The following is a 9,136-nucleotide window of genomic DNA, read 5'->3' as shown; positions in this document are numbered from 1 at the left end:
CAGTGAGTTGGTGACTGAAACAACTTAGCAGCATTTCCAATGTGTCTGAGTAGGAAAAAAGAGTCATTTAAAATTACAGCCTATTGGGGCTTCCCTGGTGGTGCAGTGGTTAAGAATCTGCCTGCCAATGCAGGGGACACAGGTTCGATCCCTGGTCCGGGAAGATCCCACATGCCGCAGAGCAACTAAGCCCGTGCGCCACAACTACTGAGCCTGTGCTCTAGAACCTGCGCCACAACTACTGAGCCTGTGTGCCGTAACTACTGAAGCCCGTGTACTCTAGGGCCCGTGTGCCGCAACTACTGAGCCCACGTGCTGCAACTACTGAAGCCCATGCACCTAGAGCCTGTGCTCTGCAACAAGAGAAGCCCCTGATCGCCGCAACTAGAGAAAGCCCTCACACAGCAACAAAGACCCCGCACACAGCAATGAAGACCCAACACAGCCAAAAATAAATAAATTAATTAAATAAAATTACAGCATATTAAATTGTGTTGAGTAATATTTCACTAATAAAAATTTTTAAATACCAGTTTCACTTACTTTTGTTAACATATTCACTAAGCCTGAGTTTATCAAATTTCTAAATGTGTAAAGAACGATGTTAAGCATCTTTACTAAGGTATTAGTTTCAATGGCTCATCTATGAACACAAACAAAAATGTTTTCTTTTAGAAGATTGAGTGGCTTACCATTCTTGATTGTTTTCTAATCCTCAGCTTTTAAGCTAGGTTTATATTTTAGAATAAGAGAACTGGTTGAAATGGAGCAGAGAAAGTTGCAGTCTTCTCTTTTAATAGCATGGGTTTATGAAAAACATGACTTTTTTTGGTACCTTTCATTATTTTTCATAAACAAAAAATAAAAATATAAACATGCAGCCTAAAACACACTTTATACTTCCTCTCCAATCCACAAAATGGCTGTTACCAGCAAGTAATTTACAGCAATAAATGATACACATGCAATGACGTGTAATTATATGTAATACAATGAATAAGCAGTAAGAAATAAAAACATGTTAATAAATGTTGTTTCTTTGCTATTCTAAGACTATAGCAAATTATCCTTCATCTTTTAATTGCTTTTCAATGTAAGAAAGTCCTAGGTTTATTTTTATTAATCAAAATTCCTAAAGGCTCCAACACGATCCTCAGTGATTATAAATTTACATAATTCATCTTCTTCCACTCAACTTGTTTTCTATAATTAGTGCAGCTGTCACCAGGGAATCACGTTCTGGTGGGCAGGTAGCTATGGGTACAGCAGGCAGGCTTCAGTCAAACATTTCCTTTTAAACCATCCATCAGTTTTCTCCCTCATTTCAAATGAGTTGGATTCTATAAAGAAGAATTTGTTTCTGACCTAACAGACCTCCCTTTTCAAATCTGGACTACCATTCCATAACTTACAACTCCTTCTCCAGGTCCGCTGAACCAAACGATGTAAATGAATCTCTAAAGAATTTCTTGGTCAAGCCAACTTTTAGGCTGCATACATGATATTTCTCTTTATAGCTTCCATATTTTTATTGACAGGTCCTCATTTCAAAATGTAGTTATAATGCTGTTAAAAACACAGCTAGACCACACTATAAGTACAATGACAAATCACACTTCAGAATGGTATAGTAAATATCTAGCTTTACTTCTTTCTAGTCTTTAAATGACCTTTCTCTTTAGTTTTTTAATATACTCTTCCTCAGTAGAGCTATATGTTCAGCCTTTTCTATGATTCCTTCATTTGTAATACTTATTTTGAGGGCTGAGTAGCAATGTTTTAAATCATCTAACTCTGCACTATAATAAGAATTTCCCTTAAAATAATAAATGGATGCAGGAAAAGCTAGTATTAATAGTATTTAGTGAGTGCTTAGTATATGCTAAGTGCTGTGGAGTAAACAAAGTATATATGTGCCACAATACTTAGGACATAACAAGAAATTCATTAAATATAAACCAAGGGTTTCCAACTTAGATGGGGAAGGAGGTGGCAGATCACCTACATAAAAAACTCCACCATTGCAAAGCTGTTGACATCTGCTAAGTGACAAGTGAAGGATTCTTACTGAGTTTTTTTTATGTCTATACGTCTTCTGAACTGCCTGGGTCACAGATGATTTCCAGCAAGGGAGCTCCAGGCAGGAGAAGGTGCCTAACACAGATGCAGTCTGGAGTTTGGGGGGAGAAAAAGCTGAGTGTCTTCAAGTGTGAAAGGCACAACTTCCCAAACCAGCAGTCAGGCAGGAGGGGGGTCTGGAGGCGGTGAGGGAACCAAAAGAGGAGACCGAATGGGCCAAAGCCAAGGGGAGACCATAATGGGCAGTAGCCTGGGATGGGGCATCAGTACGAGAGCTCAGAGCCCCGGTGCCGTTGTCCACTTTAGGAGGAACAGTAGGGGACTTACAGGACGTTTGAGCTGAAAGCCAGGGAGTCCAGTGAATAAGGGACCAGGAAACTCCTTGGTGGGTCCCAGTAGCAAGGAGAGACTGTGAGCCTGAGGCCACACTGACTGGGAGCAGGCCCAGGAGGAGAGCAAAGGAAGGAGGTGGAAGTCCAGCTGCGCCAGGGATTGAAGCAGGAACTCAAAGTGGGACACAGCAGCTGCAGCCACCAGAAACAGGGCTGTGCTGGTGACCCTCTGAGTATCAGTGCAGGACTTCCCACCCCTTCCTTCTCAGTCTGAATCATATGCTGATGCCCCTCCAAGGGTCAATTCAGGGTCTCTCATCTGAGGCAGTTCAGCCTGGAACTCAGCCTCAGCACAGAGAAGACAGCTGGCAGGCCTTCTAAATCTATCCACCTCTTCTTCCTGGGTGCACAGCTGGCTGACGTTCCTCAGCCTCCCTTGCTTTAGCAAAGGACTGAGTTCTGGCCAAAGCCATGTGAGCCTACGTGAGACAAGTCGTTTCCAAGCCAGGGCTGTAACACCGCCCATGAGTGTGCCTCCTAGCTCTTTCCTTCCCTAAGGCACCTGAGACCGGGTGCCCTGCGTGTCAATGGGAAACAGCCGCATCTTCCCAGCTCCAGACCCAGAGCATCTGCCCCGGACTGTTAGGAGAGGGAGAAACGAACTTCCATCACCTTATGGGTCTATTTGTTAGAGCAGTGTAGCTTACCCTAAGTAATACTCAGTGAGGCCAGGGATTCCCCAAGGTCCCCAAAGGACTGTCATAGAGAGAATGCCCCAGGGCACCGCCTTTATGTGTGTTATGTGTATGACCACCCATACATACACGGAGGGACTGTTTCCATGGTAATACTAGGTCCACTAGTTTGTCTGTTCTTTGTTGGGAACATGGAAGGTCTTTTCCCATATAGATGGTGTTAGAAATGGCACTTAGATCCTCACTCCTACCCCTGCCCAACCTACAATACCAAAAGCAGTAGTTCAATACAGTCCACCATCATTTATAACATCTCTTTGCCTGATGTCAGAGAGTGAAAGAGATAGGAAATTGGGAAGGGGAAGTCAGACATGCTATCTGTCAGTCAGACATGCTTTCTGTCAAGTCAGCATTCATAGAAGGGAACTTTGTAAGGTTACTCCAGGTTTTAAAAGGAGACAGATACTCTTCTAAGCCCCAAAGGCCCAAGAATCGTGCTGGCAGGGAGAGTATGAATCTTAAACCTAGACCTGGAGAAGTAGCCATAGGATATTAATCCTCACAATACAAGATGTCTGATTTTTTTTAAAGAAATTTAGAAGTGATCAAATTAAAACCAAATCAACAAACAGAAAACAGAAGCAAGGCAATTACAGTTCTTCCCTCCTCTCCTCCAACCCCTGTGTTTCCCCTACCCATCTTAGCAGCAGAGATGGGCGTGGGTTACTCTGTGGTAAAGGAGGTGGATGGGGGAGGGTGGGGAGAGGAAAGGGGATTCCAGGTGGGACATTCTCTGCTATCTTTAGAGGACACCCACGTGAGGACTCTCACGGCCTGTGGTTGAGACCCTGTAGTTGTGTGAGCTTCTAGGGATAGGATTCTAAACGAGAGGTGCAGTCTCTCTTTTCATCCTCATCCCCACCTCATCCCCCAAGATATCCCATCACAAGGAGCCTGGAGTACAGAACTAATTGAATATTCTTCTGGCTCTGTGAACACTGACTTGGAAGAGCTTCTGAACTAGATCCTCTGCTCCCCTGGCCCAGGGCAAGCACCTGAGATACATCCAGGGAGCTCAATGAAGAGACAAAAGCCACAGCTTTGGGGAATCATTGCGCTGGGAAAAAAAACTTCTCTGGGTCATCATTTCTTCTCTCCTGAGAAGAACTGAAGTTCCTCTGTGGCCAAAGAGAAGAGATAATATGTCCTGTTTACCTCTAGAAATCATCTTCAGAGTGTGAAACATGCTGCCACTGAGGAGTTTCAATAGGATTATTCACCTGGTTAAGGCAACGAAGGAAATCTATAAACTGAAATTCTCCTCTCCAAAATTCCTCATACAAAACAGAAAACTTATTACAAACTAAAATTAGTCTATAACGTTCAGTCTCTACAATCTTTCAGGAGTCCCTTTTCCCTTGATTTCCATTTATTACCTGAGTAATTGAGGGCCTTCTGTAAATGCTTCTGTTTACATCAGTGTTGGGGAATCCCACAAAAGCCCAGAATGACTCACCTTCCCGACTATAGCAAGAAGTTCTCTAGCCTAGGTCAGCATTTAGTGTGTGGGTGAAGGCCCTTCCTTGGTTCTGTTTTCCAGACTCTATTAAAACATAAAAATGATCTGCGTGGTCTATAAAAAATACTGGTTCCTTAGTCCCAACTCTGCTGGATCAATGAAAGTTTCCCTGCCAACCTCTATTCATGGTGAAACCACAAGCCAGTGGGAGCTCTCTCTTTCCAAAGTACAGGGCTAACGTTTGTTCATTCACTCATTTATTTATTCATTTTTTTTTTTTTTTTTTTTTTTTATTTATTTTTGGCTGTGTTGGGTCTTCGTTTCTGTGCGAGGGCTTTCTGTAGTTGCAGCGAGCGGCGGCCACTCTTCATCGCGGTGCGCGGGCCTCTCACTATCGCGGCCTCTCCTGTTGCGGAGCACAGGCTCCAGACGCGCAGGCTCAGTAACTGTGGCGCACGGGCCCAGTTGCTCCGTGGCATGTGGGATCTTCCCAGACCAGGGCTCGAACCCGCCTCCCCTGCATTGGCAGGCAGACTCTCAATCACTGCGCCACCAGGGAAGCCCTATTTATTCATTTAATAAATGTTTCTGGAGGGTCTATGTGCCAAGCATTGTTCTAGGTGCTGGGACTGCAATAGTAAATGAAATTGATGTGACCCCTGCCCTCATGGAACATACAGATTGGTGGAGGTGACAGATGATGGTAAAACAAATCAGCATCATATAATTACACATTGTGAGGGATGCTGTCAAGAAAACAAAGTGCAATGAGAGAGAATAGTGGAGGGGGCTAAGTAAGGTGGCCCTAGGTTGTCCTCTCGGGGGAAGAGACACATGCCTGAAGGATATAAGGTGCCCACCTGAGAAAGGGCAAAAGGAGAGGAGGCACTGGGACAGCATGTGTTAAGATCCTTAGGTGGAAACACGTGTGGTAGGAAAAAGACTGATAAGAAAGAAAGGATGGGTCCTCCCTGGTGGCGCAGTGGTTAAGAATCCACCTGCCAGTGCAGGGGACACGGGTTCGAGCCCTGGTCCGGGAAGATCCCACATGCCGTGGAGCAGCTAAGCCCGTGTGCCACAACTACTGAGCCTGTGCTCTAGAGCCCGCGAGCCACAACTACTGAGCCCGCGAGCCACAACTACTGAGCCCGCGTGCCTAGAGCCCGTGCTCCGTAACAAGAGAAGCCACCGCAATGAGAAGCCTGCACACCGCAACGAAGAGTAGCCCCCAATTGGCGCAACTAGAGAAAGCCCGTATGCAGCAACAAAGACCCAACACAGCCAAAAAAAAAAAAAAGTTAGGAAAAAAAAAAAAGAAAGAAAGGATGGGATTTGGTGTTTGATTGGATGTTGGATCCCTGGTCCATTGAGACACTGGTTGCTACAGATGGCTGGCCTTAGGGTAGAGCAGTGAGCCAGGTACCACATCTTCCTCAAATGAAATGGAATGAGCAGGAGGATGTTGTATGGTAAAGGGGCTGGGCCACATAGCACAGAACCTGAAGAAGCAGGGTTTTCACACAAAGGTGGAGGAGTGATAGTATGCAGTAGCTTTAAGGGAGCAGGAGAAGGCTGAATCCTGGGAACCATTAGAATGAGCAGCCTCCACTTGAGAGGGCGGCAGGAAAAGCAACGTTCTCACTCAGAAGGGGAAGGAGAGTGCAACGAATGGGCTGAGAACCTTGATGTCAATTTATCCAGGAAGGAGGGTCCCAGTGGGCACAGAGAACAGTTAGGAGGGAAAGGAAGAAGGAAGGTTGAGTTTGGGAAGGGCGAGAACAGGGAAGAATGGGCATGAGAGTACAGGGCAGGCTATCTTGCTGGAGTCACATCTTGAAGCATCACCACAAATAACAAGCATACGGGTATAACTAACTCCAAGATGTCCAAAAGAACAAACCTTTGCAGTCACCTAGTGGATTAGAGGTGTGTGTGTGTTTCAGGGGGTACCCTGGTTTCCCAGAAATCAGCAGCGTCCTGGACGTCTTGATCTGAGGAAGTCGTGGTTGGGCGAGGCCAGCCACAGGATTATTTCACCGGGCAGGCTCACACCAAATGTTGGATGTAGGAGCAGTTTCTGATGCGCTACCACACAGTTCTGAGTGCTTGAAAGAAAGGAGTCCTGGGCCAGTCAAGAAAGTGTCCTTCATGTATCTATGAAGTGGGAGGCTCAGAGCATGGAAAGACGGAGCACAGCATCGCTGGAAAAGGCCGGCAGGGTTGAACCAACACGGAGGGTTGCAGAGAAGGGGCCAGACCCACAGAGATGGCCATCAAGGAGTTAGCCAGAGAGAGTTTGAAGAACAGGGCGTTAATTAGCTGTGTGTAATTTCTCAGGAGACAGAATTTGGAGCAAATGTTATATAACTGTCCTGAGAGGCAACAGGCACTGGAATCATACGGACCTTGATTGAGCAAGTTACTTAACCTCCCTTAAACTCCATTTTTTCCCCACCAGTTGAATGGTGATAATAGTACCTATTAATAAGGCTAGTGGATTCAATTCTCTGAATTTAACTTGAGACCACCTGAGGTGGTAGTCTCAGGTCCTGCCTACACAGACTTCAGTTCAGTAGCTCTGGGATGGGAGACAGTCACGGGATTGTTAGGATTAAAAGAGACGTCCGTGAAATGTTTAGCACATGCCTGGCCCATGTCAGCTATTAAAATCCATAAATACTATTTCTATTTGGGTGGACCCAACAATGAGGAGCAACTTTCTTTGGGAAACTTAACTTCCTTTGGCATCACTGAAAATCAGATAGAAATAAAAATCGCGAGGCCTCATCATAAGTACAATCTTTCACCTCTATTTTGAAATACAAAAAGGAATTTTTTTTCTCTTTCCTTTATTTCTATCACTATAGAAATTTGTAAAAATATATTTACCTATTCCCCATTTTTTGGTAAAATGTTTTAAAATCTTTATTGAAGTATAGTTGTACAATATAAGTTATAGATGTACAATATAGTGATTCACAATTTTTAAAGGTTATAGTCTACTTATAGTTATTATAAAATATTGGCTATATTCCCCACGTTGTACAATATATCCTTGTAGCTTATTTTGTACCTAATAGTTTGTATCTCTTAATCTACTACCTTGATATTGCCCCTTCCCCCTTCCCTCTTCCCACCGGTAACCACTAGTTTGTTCACATTATACTGCATGATATCACTTGTATTTGGAATCTAAAAAGTACAACAAACTAGTGAATATAACAAAAAAGAAGCAGACTTGCAAAAAGGAATTCTTATACTTTTAAGAATACTTTGTAAGTGGACAGATTTCATACTTCCTAGTTGCTCTTACTATCAAGTTACAATGTGCAGATTATAAAATGGTGTCAATAACACAACAAATCAGGCTTCCCTGGTGGCACAGTGGTTAAGAATCCGCCTGCCAATGCAGGGGACAGAGGTTCGAGTGCTGGCCCAGGAAGATCCCACATGCCGCGGAGCAACTAAGCCCATGCGCCACAACTACTGAGCCTGCGCTCTAGAGCCCACGAGCCACAACTACTGAAGCCCATGCTTCTAGAGCCCATGCTCCACAACAAGAGAAGCCACTGCAACGAGAAGCCCCTGCACCACAACGAAGAGTAGCCCCCGCTCGCTGCAACTAGAGAAAAGCCCACACACAGCAACGAAGACCCAATGTAGCCAAAAATTAATTAATTAAAATTAAAAAAGAATAACACAACAAATCTAAAAAAGTTGTTGATGAAAAACCTGTGAAGGAGAAGGTGTGAGGTTGTTTAGTGCAACTCACAGCACACTGTAGATTTATTTTGGGCAATGAAGTAAATAACTGCCTGGAACTGAAGCACGCTGGAAATTAATGTTCAATGGAATTAGCAGGAAAATGTCTTTCCTTGGCAAACTGATGCTTTCAACTATTTACTTCCAATACAAAAGTGTTTAGTGTTTGTGAAATAGCAACATAGTCAAAACTTTCCTGAAATCATGTTTTTAATGGATACTCTGAGGGTCTACAAACATTCATGGGTTAAACCTGTGATGCCATGCAATAATTGATATAGAAATTTCCACAACTAAAGAATGTGGGCAATTTCTTGCATTTTGTTTTAATTGAATTCTTCTATATTTAAATGACCAAAATCCACCCTGGTTTTATTTTCAGCTAAAGGTATCCTTCACAGATGGAAAACTGCCCAGACTGCATGAAATATGACATGACTAGACTCTTGCTTGATACATCCCCAGTGCCCGGCACATAGTAGGTCCTAATTTGTGTTGAAAGAATATGGAAGGTCTAACATCATGAAGAGTTAAAGAAGGCAAAGCAGTTTTATGACAATTTGCCAGACTCCCAGATAACTGTAAATTCAAAACACACATGATAAGCACTGATGAGATCCTGGAACCTCTTGGTAACCGGCTTGTAGAGAATATACTGCCTTCTCCGGAGGGCGAAAGTGCTGGTAACTCTGACCTTCATTACAGCAAGAGACTGGCCCCTGGTGGTGATGAAGTGGATGGAATCACCA

The sequence above is a fragment of the Balaenoptera acutorostrata genome, chromosome 4, assembly GCF_949987535.1.
Source record: "Balaenoptera acutorostrata chromosome 4, mBalAcu1.1, whole genome shotgun sequence".
NCBI lineage: Eukaryota > Metazoa > Chordata > Mammalia > Artiodactyla > Balaenopteridae > Balaenoptera > Balaenoptera acutorostrata.
Note: the sequence above shows the minus strand (reverse complement) of the source record.